At 40.0% G+C, this 12,718-nt stretch overlaps 1 long non-coding RNA gene across 3 annotated transcripts in view; it reads right to left on the reverse strand.

The window, feature by feature from the left end:
- Window positions 1–12,718, reverse strand: part of LOC147146154 (uncharacterized) — a 43,652-nt gene that overhangs the window by 15,529 nt on the left and 15,405 nt on the right. For all 3 annotated transcript variants that reach the window (XR_015087069.1, XR_015087070.1, XR_015087068.1), the window contains exon 4: window positions 12,091–12,205. This is a non-coding gene — a long non-coding RNA (uncharacterized LOC147146154). The remainder of the gene's footprint in view (window positions 1–12,090; window positions 12,206–12,718) is intronic.

The raw sequence follows: 12,718 nt of genomic DNA on the forward strand, positions 1-12,718 counted from the left end.
TGCAGTAATTTGCTTGATAAATCAGCGGCGTTGGGGGCATGAAGCCGGCCGCTCGGCCGCTCGGTTCGGCGTGTGATTTATGTGTTTCCCGGGGGTCGTACACAAGCTCGTGACAGTCCACGATGAATTAGCCAGGAGGCGGCGTGCTCCTAATGAGCAGGTATTATTTCGCACGCACGCCTCTCTTTAAAGAAGCGTGAAGAATGAGGCTGGCAGACGAGCCCAATGCAACCCCCTCCCCTCCTCCACACCTTCCTTCGACGCGGGCCCGTCGTGCCATCCCCCAGGTGCCCCATCGATTCAGCATCACAGACTTCGGCGCACATTGTGAGAGCAGGTGTTCCGCAGAGGTCCGGCACTATCTGATTGAGGTTAACGGAAGCAAAGAGGTGTCAGACACACGCCACCCGCCAAGCCTCCCACGAAGGAATCAAACGCACGACACAAGAAACAAATAAAAACAAAGTGTGACACAAGATACTCAGCAACTGATTAGCAGCCAAGAATCCCGTCAAAATGTTCATCCGTCCATTTTCTATGGTGCTAGTCCTCATTAGGGAGCTGAAACATGTCCTAGCCAATCACAAGCCACTTCTGAAATAACAAATCTGCTCAATTTATCACAATTATCAACATTGATTTAACAAGGTAGGATTTCCAGATGCAACACTTTGATTCTATAAATCCCTGCAAGTGTTTATATTTTCAAATAATCGCTTTTTGGAAAATCGTCTTTTGTACGTCTTTGGTGTATTGTTCAACAGTTGTATTTTCCAGGAAAAGAATCATATTCAAGGATCAGAGAACAGTCTTTGAATCAAAATAGACGTAATTTTAGGGATTCACTGTACTGCATCTATCGCACATTTGAAAGTAAAGCAACAGACTCATTCACACACAGATGACTCAGGACATTACGTCTGAGGAAAATGTCGACATGTTTTGCATGCTAATGTTGCGCACCAACACAAAATAACATCAATAAATAAAAACCCCTGCATGAACACAATGTTGACATGGCGTGGAAACATCAAGTGTCTCTTGTGCTTTAGTGGTTGCTGCTGCTGCTGCTGGATAACATGCATGCCACGACAATGGCTGAGCTCATTTCAGGTGAAAGCCAGCATGGAGCTAATTAGCAAAGAGTGGCCTTTAATAAGCCCAGCTGGTGGAATCAAAAGAACACCAATACAATGATTAACACCGGTTTATAATTACATAGGGAAGATGTGGGCAAATTATAGCTGACCATATAGGATTATTATCATTATTAGCTTGGGTAATCGTGTTATTGATAAAAAGGTGTTGTGCTTGTGCATCCAAAAGTGTTAACGTAATAACTGTCATTATCAATATAATTCTGGACACTTTTTGAAGGCAGTTGACCCCCACTGTTGTGTTATTCCATCGAGATCATGCAAATCTTGCAGGGCGCATCAAACATGGTATCACAAATGTCTGAAATAATATGGAAGTTGTTATTTGTTACTATTACAACTGAATAAAATGTGGGTAAAATGTTGATAATTTAAAGTGAATTGAAAATGAAAATTTCTAAGGTTTGATTATTATTCATTCCGTGTGATCATCTTTCCCCATTGAAATGAATTGAAAGCAAATTTTGCTATGTGTTTTGTAGAATTTAAAAACATACAGTGCAATGACAATAAAGACTCTAATTCTAATCATAAAATCAAATACAATGTAAAGATTGAAATATTTTTTGCCATATTTTATCCTTAAATTCAATAAACGTTGTCTAGCTCATTTTGGCCCCTTGGCCACCAGGGGACAGTATAATACCGAAACGAAGACACACACAAAGAAGAATTTCACCAATGACTCAGTAAGATGCAGTAATATTAGTCATTTTTCACAAAAGATAAAAAACATGCCTGTGAGTATTGTTTATTTTCTGTCGACATGTGTTGCTTCACCATTTCTGTTCAAATACAGCACTGTGACACTGATGCTATTTGTTAGGACGTCTATGGCATTGATCAATGTTTGTTAACGTTAAGCTAAACTGACTTTACTAAGGTACAGCTATGTGGTTGTTTTACATGTGTAATTCTTTTGTTTTATGTTTAGTTTGATAGTACACTTCAACTGGGAGTTGCAAAAAGCTTTTTGTGAAGAATTGTCAGCCATCTGCCAAACTGCTGCTGTTTGTGAAGTAGAATTAGAACTAGAATTTGTACAGTCATTGCTCAGTGTACGAGTGAGTTGATTTCACTGCCACCATGCAGCGCTATCTGTAATAATTAGCATTGTCACAGGGCTGAATTGGCAGCCTTTACATCACACGTGCAGTTTACGCAGTGTTTTTATAAACAAACGATACATTTAGAAGAAATGCTTTCATAAGAAATCATAAAAAATGTTGAGCACAATAATACTGGACTATTTTCCAGTAACATGAGTGGCAAGGGCCGTGCAAAAAACAATATAGCTGAACCACACAATCGTTTCAAGGTGGTTAGGAGGAGAGAGCATATTATTTTTCCATCAAAACACACACCGCCAAGATTTATGAGCAGTTTTTGTCCTAAAACCATTCCCATATTGAATGTGGAGCTGAAGGTACATCCTCCCAACACCAACATCAGTCAGCATTAGTATCTAATATACATTTATCTACCAAGTCAATACACTTTATCTCCATTAAGGGCAATATGGACTGTTTAATCTCCTATTTAACTGCATTATCTTGGTAAAGAGTGAAGGAAGGAAGTTGTTCATTTATATTTAGTACTCATTGATATCTTAAGCCCAGCACTTGAGTGCTAGTTAATTTGATGAATATGCAGAGGGTGAGTGTAGTTTTACGTTGTAATATCACAATTCACCACTAGATGGCATACATGGCTTAATTGCACGTACACTGCCCTATGCCTCAATGTGAGTAGGCCTAATAATTTTTTGCAGATTTGGAATGAAATGACAAACAGTCCCGCAATAATATTAACATTTTGAGTGAGTTGATTTTGTGGGAAAAAATGCACAAAATGAGTTCTTGCACTTAATGTTGGTTTGCTGTTTAGTAGTTTTGTGTCGTTCTTGAATGGTATTTTTTGTGCAAGACAGCCCTTTTGTACTGGGAAATCAATTTTACAGTCTGTGGTTATTTTGTTGTTTGCTTCAAACCCTTTGTTGTTGGGTTAGCATAGTGGATCTTTTATACATGCACTGAGAAAGGTATAGTGAAAAGGAAATGTAATAAGAGCCCGTATCTTGCATGTATGCATATATTTTGTCCAAATTTAAAATGCCATTTTTGTCATATTTATAGTAATAGTTAAAAGTACTTTTGCTGAAACGCTGCAAGTGATGGAGTGTATACGTGAAAGCATATCATTTCATTTTTGTAGTGATGTATTATTCCTGTCAATGAAAACGACATGTTACAAAATCCCAGAAGGGCAGAAGAGTTATTGTTTTAGAGCCACTCAAACGCAAACCTATTTGTATAACCTGACAGTTGAAAACTTGACTTTAACCACTTGGAAAAGTCATTGCTCAAGAAAAATAGAATTCCCATATTTGCAAAAAGTCTTAAATGAAAGACTTCCTGTGCCAGATGTGCCAGTGTGCTTGCCAACAGTTGATTATAAACGCACCAGCAGCTGAAACTTTTTCTTACTTGCGCACACTAATCTCCACTCGCGCCTGCTCCTCCAACAAGAATTCTCTTGGTATTTATTCAATAAACCTTGCCCAAAAATTGTAACGTTGTGTGTCGAGATTTAATGGGAAAGGCCCCGACTGTTAAATCGTAAAATTTGAATTAGGGAAGATGGCGCGTAATGCACAGCGAAGCTTTTATTAAAGCAACGCCGAATAATTGAATTGTTCTGCTTCTCGGATTTGTTTAAATAAAAGCCTTTGGGTGTCAAACAACAACATGAGGATTCAGACAAATTCTATTAAAGACACAGGTATCTTTTGTTGTATTTGTGCAATCACCAATGGACCTTTTTTTTTTTTTTTCCCATTTCTTGCTTTCGTATCTGAGCTTTTGCTCTGTCACGGCTTATCTTCGATCCAACCCCTCGGCGAGGGGCTTTCAGCCACTGTGACATGCAATGAAAGGCTGTCATTCCTCCCTTTGCCAAAAAGATTGCAATCGGCGGAGGAACTGTGAGCGGGGGGAGGGGTGGTTGAAAACAAAAAAAAAAAAAAGGTATCTGCTGAAAGAAGTTAATAAAATTTGTGATGGGAAACGGACGGCCGAGATGTACAATAAGCTCAACGTGTCAGCTGACAGGAAATGCAGGAACACGTTGGGGAGAAGGGCTGCTCGCACTTATTGCGTTGATTATTAAGTAGTGATTCTAATGCCACACACAAGATCACGCACCCACACACACACACACACACATACACACACTCACATATATGCAACCAGGGGGGAAGTTAGTATTTTAGTAAACAAAATTTCACACATTGACAGGAGGTGTCCTTGCTTTTCTGCTGGTGTAATTATCACTCTGAGAAAAGTGTTTCATTATGAAAAAGCTCCACTTTCAGACACTTTAGTCACACTGGGCTGGGCACACACGCACACACACACACACACACACACACACACACAACCTGGACAACACACGCACACACACACAATCCAGTATTTAATTCATCACCCCCCCATCCTTGTCTGCTTTTCTCGGCCGTCACACCTTCATCATTTTTGCTCCATGGCGTTCGATCAGTGAGACAAAGATAATAATCGAACCTTCGCTTTCTGCCATTATCTCGCAGACCTTCCTTTTCCCCGAACCCATCATCCGCATCCCCCCGCCTACCCTCCACCATCCTCTCTCCGTGCCCCCTCGCTAGCTTGGGGAGGTCTGCAGGTTAATGAGTCATGAAGTGTGAAAACTTCCTGTGACTCAAGCAGAACTAAATGCACTTTCCAGATGTGAGTCCACCGACGTGTGGATGGCCGCTTAAAGGGTGGGGCGGCATGGGGCATTGGGGGGAGGGTTGAGGGGGTGCAAGGGGTTATGGAGGGTTGAAAGAGAAGACGATGAGGGTCATGAGATAAAGTTTACATTATACGTTTACAGTTCGTTTAATTGGCAACTGCAGTTTGTCTTAAACTGGTGGAAAAACGTTTAAGGTTAAAATCTCGTTAAAGTGAAATTAGATCAATCCTCAATATATGACAAACCACAGGCAAGAGTGTTGTTCATAAACTACATCATTATATCATCATCATCATTATATTTCGGTTTAGCTTTCGGCAGTCATGCGCTGAAATTTTCTTCATACTTGTTTTATGTATTAAAGAAACAAACCTCTGAATTCTTTTTACAGGGTCTTTAAAAATAAATACAGCGGAACACATGGACTTTAAAGGGGAAGTCAACCTAAACATATTTTTTTCAAGAATAAGTTCTATGCAAGCCCACTAGTTGAAACAAATCGCAGCTAACCTGTTTTCTGAAGCTGAGCTGTGATTGGTTGTTACCTGAGCCCTGAAAAGTTGTGATGTCATTTTCAGTCGACAGAAACGACAAAATGGCCGCCCCCTGAGATGGCTAAAAAGGAGTGGATTTTGCTGCTTAACTCATATTCCACAAATAAAATATTAATCAGTGTTTCAACTAGTGGGCCTGCTGGGAACATATTCTTGAAAAAAATATGTTTGGATTGATTTCCTCTTGGATGTTAAGAAACTGAAAAACTGGACAATTGCATTAATCCGACGGAGCCAGAAATTTTTCAGCGGGGTGGCCAGGGTGACGAGGCGACTCACTAAGGGGTGGCTGTAAGATGACATAAGTGTGCACACACTTGTAATACGTACAGGAACAGATCAAAGCAGATATTAATATTTTGCTGAGCTTGATTTACTAGATTTGCTGGTTCTTTGCTATTGTGTGTTATCTCATAGTGCACTTCTATCTCATGCGCTCAATTGCTTACTAACAGTCAATCAATATGATCAATTGTCAACCGACACCATTTTGCATCCTGGTGGTCAATGGCTCATTTATTCAAATCATTTCTTAGAAGCACAATGGCACGACAATCTCTTAATTTTTCAATATTCTAAAAATAGCTTCTTTTTTTTTAACTTATATTTCTTCTTGCTCGTATTTTGAATGTATTGGGCAAGATTGGTCTATTTTATTTCATGAAACCCTGACTGTGGATGGTGTGATATTCACTGATTACTCAGCCATGTTGCTTGTGCGCTAAGGTGTGAAATGAATCATCTTGATGATTAATCATCATTCTAACGGTAAATACAAAATATTTCACTGTTATGAAAGATTGTTTCACGTTTTCTTTCATATGATGGCACAGCAAAAAAGTGGCGCAGTGTAATGCGACCGTATGGAAACAGCAATAAGGCAGAACTAATAATCTGCGCCACCAAATCATATTCGTGAAAATTTTCCACTAGATGTGGGCTGGCCGGAGAGCGATCAATAATGCTAGTGCCGCCCTCGTCTAACGTGAGAGATTTCCATCTAGTATTTAGCACATCTGCCTCACAGTCGAGAGTTCTCAGTGCAAATCTCAATCTCTTACAATACAATCAAAATCAGCTGTAAATAACCACAGAAAATTAGACAATGGGTTGAGAATATTGCAACCATGTGTAGCGTTGACAAGACGGCCAAATTCCAGTTAGCGCTACCGCTGCTCGATATTCCAAAATGTCAATTAGCAGCATCGAGCACTTTGTTGCTCCAGTAATGGCCACACTTTGGACAATTATCACTGGAGTGGGAGGAATTCGAGCCGCTCCAAATGAAAGCAATCAAAACGCGGTTGACCCCAACGCCGGTCGACTGGAAGCGAAGACAATAGAGCCGCGGCGTGAGTGCCAATCATTCAAGTCATCAGCGCAAATTGTCAACAAACGGCATTAACGACGACGCTAGGCCGTGTTTGCGCTCATTTGAACATTTGCGTACGCTCGTAATTTAAGAGGCTCTCCTCGCACGCTCACTCGCTCGCTGGCGAGTGCGATCGAGCGACGAGTCGTTATGAGAGAAGAAGTTGAAAACGGGACGGAATCAATAGCGTTTAGCCAGCAGCCTTGCTGGTGTGGATGCATTTAACGCATCAAGCTGAGGAAAAACAACCAATTGCCTCCGAACGCACACTTTATTGACCACACAAACACGAGCGCGCGCACTGCAGGCGTATTGACTGGTTTAAGGCAATTAGAGCAGTGTACTTTCTCCCACAAACCTGCTGTGATGCTTTGTGCGGCCCGCTAAAAAGTGTGACAAACATCGCTTTGCTAAATAAACACCATTCTTATAGCAACAATTTAGCGCAATATATTAAAATGGCTAAAAACATTGTTTCTTTCAGTACAGAGGTGCCTTGAGTTTAGCTATATGGTGGCAGGAAACTCAACTCACTTCACAACAAGCAGCAGTTTGGCAGTGAACAACCCCCCCCCAAAAAAAGTAAAAAATAAAAAATGATTATATAACACTAACGTTAAAATTAGTAACACCATCACTAACGTTGGGTACATTTAAACCAATATAATATCCTGGATAAAAATACAGTTTTCATCAATTCATGTAAAAGTACAACACTGTATGCCAAATTGGAAATTATCTTCTTTAATTTCCCAATACAAAATATCACATAAGAAAAACTATTGGTGAACATCACCCGACGTTAGTGTTTTAGTGTTAATTCTTTACGGTCAAACTAAACATTAAACAAAGAGAGTGACTCATTTTGTATTTGAAACAACCCCATAGCTCTGCCTGTAGACAGTTTAATGCTAACAAACAATATAAAACGCCCTTGATGGGCTAACAAATAGCCTCAGTGTTGCAGTGTTAAAACCTTTGAAATAGCAGATATTTAAACACAAAGGGCAGGGCAACACATTTAGACAAACAATATAACAATACTCACAATTATTCTTTATCTGCCAAGAAATAAGACTTATATTACTGCAGCTTACTGAGTCATTTGTGAAATTCTTCTTCTTGTGTCTCTATATCTGTATTATACTGCCCCCAGGTGGCTAACGCACACACACCAGAAAGCGCAGAACAATGAAGGCTAAACAATGTGACAAAAAGTTGAATTCTTTACATTTAATGATGCCATTACAGTATGTTTTTAAAAGTACAATATTATAGAGCGCTATTCTTTTTGTTTAAAAACACATCCATTTTTGGGTGGTGGGAAGGCGAGCCTGGACTGGATTAATGGCATTTCCATTCATTGGATTGTCTGTAAACTAATCATCAGAATTATCCATCCATCCATCCATCCATCCATTAGCTACCGCTTATTTGAGTTCAGGTCACGGGGGCAGCAGCTTCAGCAGGGAAAATTAACTTTAAAAAAAAGAAAAAAGAAAAATAAATATCAGATGATATTAACTGATATCGATATAAAATATCAGTGAAATACTGAAAAAAAGTAAATGTTTTAAAGATTTTCTAATCCATTGCGATGCATCTGTACATGCAACTTCAAATGACCAACGAAGGTATATGAAGTAGGCTGCTCTGTCTGATTTTTTTCAAGATAATTGCTGTTACTCAAAATAATAGGACAAACTAAGTAACAATGTCATCATTTCACTCTGTGGCCCCCAAATGAGCAGAGCAGCTTTTGACAAACAGCCATTCCCACTCACTCCACACCTATGGGCAATTTAGAGTTTTCAATGAACCTAACTGGATTTGGGGGGGAATGCGTGAGGAAGCAGGAGTACCTGGAGAAAACCTCCAGATGTCTGGAGAGAACAGAAGCCAGTTTCTGTGACAAACTAGATGGGCCTGAATCAATCCAATTCAGTCACAAGTGCTTACTAGTGTAATCCTCTCAGACAAGGCGAGCTGCCGGCAGTAAAAATAAAGTCTGCGCGTGAAGAATATTTAGTTCACACATAAATCGCATAAAATGGTGGTACAGCCACGTGTGGGCTCACTATTTAGTAAATTCATGCTTCTGTCACGTTTTTAATTATCTATTGTGCTAAATCTCTGATCAGCAGTACTTGCATTTATATTAATGTGGGGACGCAGAAAGTTACTCATTACTAATAACATATGTATGTGTGTGAACAATAAACAGGATGAATAAAGAAGTTATAAACCATTCAAATGTGACCTTTCACCTTTGCAGCCAGCTCACGTATTGTTTGTGTGTGTGCATGTATGTAGAATGTGTTCCAGTGGGAGCGCTTGGTTGACTTTGTGTTTTCCAAACATTTGACAACACCCACAGCTCCCATGCGGAGGCGGCTGCCGGTGTCCTCGGCGTGACTCTCTAGACGTCTCTATATCAACGCGGTGCAAACAACGCCGCGGCGCGCACGCACGCACTCACACACGGGCACACGTAGACACACGCAGACATACGCAAACCCGCACGACCTCAGGGATAAAGCGCAGCCAACTGAGACTTGGAAGTGCTGGAAAACATTTCCACCGTATTGGCCTCTTATTTTGCATCACACACACTAAAGCATGCACGCACATAAACACAGTCTAACAGGGTCAAAACAGGAAGACAAGCGCACACACACACACTCACACAGAAAGAATTCTACCAGGAGATTCCATTTTCATTTCGAAGGATTGCGCACAAGTTACGCAGTTGAATCAATGTGGATCAATAACTACTTATTTCAATTCTATTGTAAAGTCAAGCATTTTTGCCACCGTCCTTAATTTATTATATAATAACACATACATCTGAATGAGTAGATTTTTTTATATGTATATGGGGCTCGATGAAGGTTCAGTAAACATTTTGTTTTGACAAATTTGGATTGTTTGGCCTTGGACGAGGCCCTCTTTCCATCTTTGCTCTCACCTTTCTTTGTAGAGTCTCCCTTCACTCGTCCCCTCCCTCCCTGCCTCCTCGACTTAATATCTCTCTTCCTCCGTTTTTCCCCCCCTCAAGGTGTCTAAGCTGTGAAACATTTAATCGCCGCGGTAACGGTTTCATATCTGGCCCAGAAATCAAATAATGCCGGCTGATTTACTCCCCCTAGCAACCAGGGAGCACAGCCCTAGCAACCGACCCAGTCGGCAGGCCAGACCTAATCAGGTTGAAAATATTTCAATTATTGTGTTGATTCTAGGAAGTGTGTGTGCGCGCGCGCGCGTGTGTGCTCGCAAATGATACCAGCCGCTATTGATGTGAGTGGAGGAGGGAGCAAGGCTGTGAGGAAAAGACAAGATGTGCGATGAGTCAGGGAAGTGAGGCTGATGGAGACATCAGGAAGCAACAACGACACATGGTCAGCCTAGACGGGTTAGTGAAACAGCTGGCACGCTCCCCGTGTGTTTGTGCGTGCGCATGCGTGCGTGCGTCTTTTTGGACCAACAATGTCCACAAATATGTGGGTGTTTTAAAAACAGATTTTCCACATGTGAGTGAAATTTCCTCAAATTGTGTGCTCCATTTGTTGCGCGTTGTGTGAAGTAGCATACGGGGCTTTAGATTCTTCGGACAAACCAAGCCTTGGAACAGCGATGAAAAGAAATATAAATCGCTTAATAACACATGTAAAATGGTCTTAAATGCAAACCCGAAGAGGCATAACGTCATTAGAGCCCTCACACTTGTTAGTTATCAAAACGACACAATTTCATTGATTCTCTAATGTCGTGGTTGTCAAAGTGTGGTACGAGTACAACATGTGGTACGTTGGCTCCATCTTGTGGTACACGACAGAATCACTGAATTAAATGCGACAGTGCATAATCATACAGTGGGTTCAACATTTTCTGGAACTAGTAAAGTACATTTTAGGCTTTACATGATTAGGATTTTGGAGACGATTACCAATCAGCGAGTTTAAAAAAAAAAAAAAGGGATAGCCGATCACCGATCCGATCAGAAGATGGACCAATCCATCCAATCTATTTAAACAACTTGTGTATTTGCTGTGCAGTTGACACCCGCAATTCGACTGGGACCGGCCAAGCCCATGAATAACCTAAATTTGCAAAAGTCCCATGAATAACCAAAATTCGAAAAAATTGAGACCCACTGATATGCATTGGGAGAAAATGATAACAATTAAACGCTAAACATTCTCCCAAAAAGACGGAGAAGCATTCAATACATGTAAAATGTGTGTTATTTAAAAATATTTGGAAAAAATTAGAAAAAAAAAAATCCAACTGTATATGCTTTGTTTGCTGTCATGTCTTATTTTGTGAACCTGCATTACAACCGATCACCAATTTAGCTTAAAGCGCAAAATATCTGCCGGTTCAATCCAGCTGATCAGATCTGTGTAAAATGAAGTATCATTCAGTTGTATTTAACCTTTATTTGTGGTTCATTTACATTGATTAAAATTTTATATTTTAATATAATTATTATTCAAGCACAATGTTTTGCTTCTCCCTTTTTAGTTAAAAAACCTCTGTGCCATTTTTATGAACACTTGGGCCTACTATGCTACTGTATTTTAATGCTGGTAATTATGGTACACGGTGAGCAAAGTATTTTTTGAGGTGGTCCCAGGTGTAAAAAGTTTAAGAACTGCTGGTTGATCTAGTGAATAATGGATTAATCTAGATGTTTAAGTGTGGAGAAGTGCCATTATAAAGTCATTTAGACCTTACTGTGTTTGATAACGTGTATAAATATACGAGCACTGTGATTGGCTTGACATTTTTTGTTTGGTGGTGTAGCGTGAGTGCGATCTTTCCTAAATATGTGCCTTGGCTCAATCAAGGTTGGGAAATATTGGTCAATAGTACCTTGTTGTACATACGGTAGTACCTGCTTTTGCTAATAGAACTGTAGAGCTGTGTGGATACCGTGCAGTAGAAAAAGGCCATCAGTCATCATTGTGCGCTTGTTGTGTTTTACACAATGTACAAAAGCGTCTGTACACATGTGTGGGTTGTTTATTTGATTTAGGTGTCTCTGTATCCATTCGAGGAAGCAAACAGCTGCTGGGGGGCAATTTTGAGGTTTGCCTACTCAATCAGTAACTGAGTGCATGTGGATTTTTGCACTCACTTTGTCATGTAGTAGTATACAATTATTATCCTTTGTTAGTGCCACAGCGGGAGAATTTGCATTAACATAATAATATGGCAACATGAGCTAACTTACACAGTTGTGTAGTCTGTCAACCTCCAAGACTGTGTTTGGAATTGCTCCACGCCATCCACATTTAGAGATTTGGGTGTGAAGAGGTCAAGAGGTGACGTGAAACTTAAGACAGGAACTGGAAAAAAAAATAGAAGCAGAAGAAACACAACAGGAAATGATGTCACAATTTACACTAATTTACACTTGTTAATATTGCAATAAAGTGCTTTTGGTGCCCTTATCAGAATTACGTAGTGTGAAAACGTAGCAGGATAATTAAACCCTGAGGTGTTATTATTATTATTGGCCAAACATTTGCACACATGCCAGTATATATAAAAAAAAAATCCCTTTATTTTTTGGGGATGTATCATGGAAGGTATTTTTACATTTGTCCGCACACTGCACTGCGAACTACAATGTGTGTAACAAGTGGTTTTACTGTCCAGAATAAAGTATTCAATAAAGAAAGCAATTTTCCCTGTGTGTCCCTGAAAATGCTGTCAAATCTGTTGTTATGGGGTAACTGCATAGTTGGATGTCAAGCCTAACATGTCCACCTCATCATGGTCAAATATTAATCAATAGAAAAGTGTTTCAGAAATTATAAATGTATTCAAGCAAATAGCATACAGGAGTGCTTCTCACA

The sequence above is a fragment of the Filicampus tigris genome, chromosome 6, assembly GCF_054856515.1.
Source record: "Filicampus tigris isolate MCC_2025a chromosome 6, RoL_Ftig_1.0, whole genome shotgun sequence".
In the NCBI taxonomy this organism is placed as follows: Eukaryota; Metazoa; Chordata; class Actinopteri; order Syngnathiformes; family Syngnathidae; genus Filicampus; species Filicampus tigris.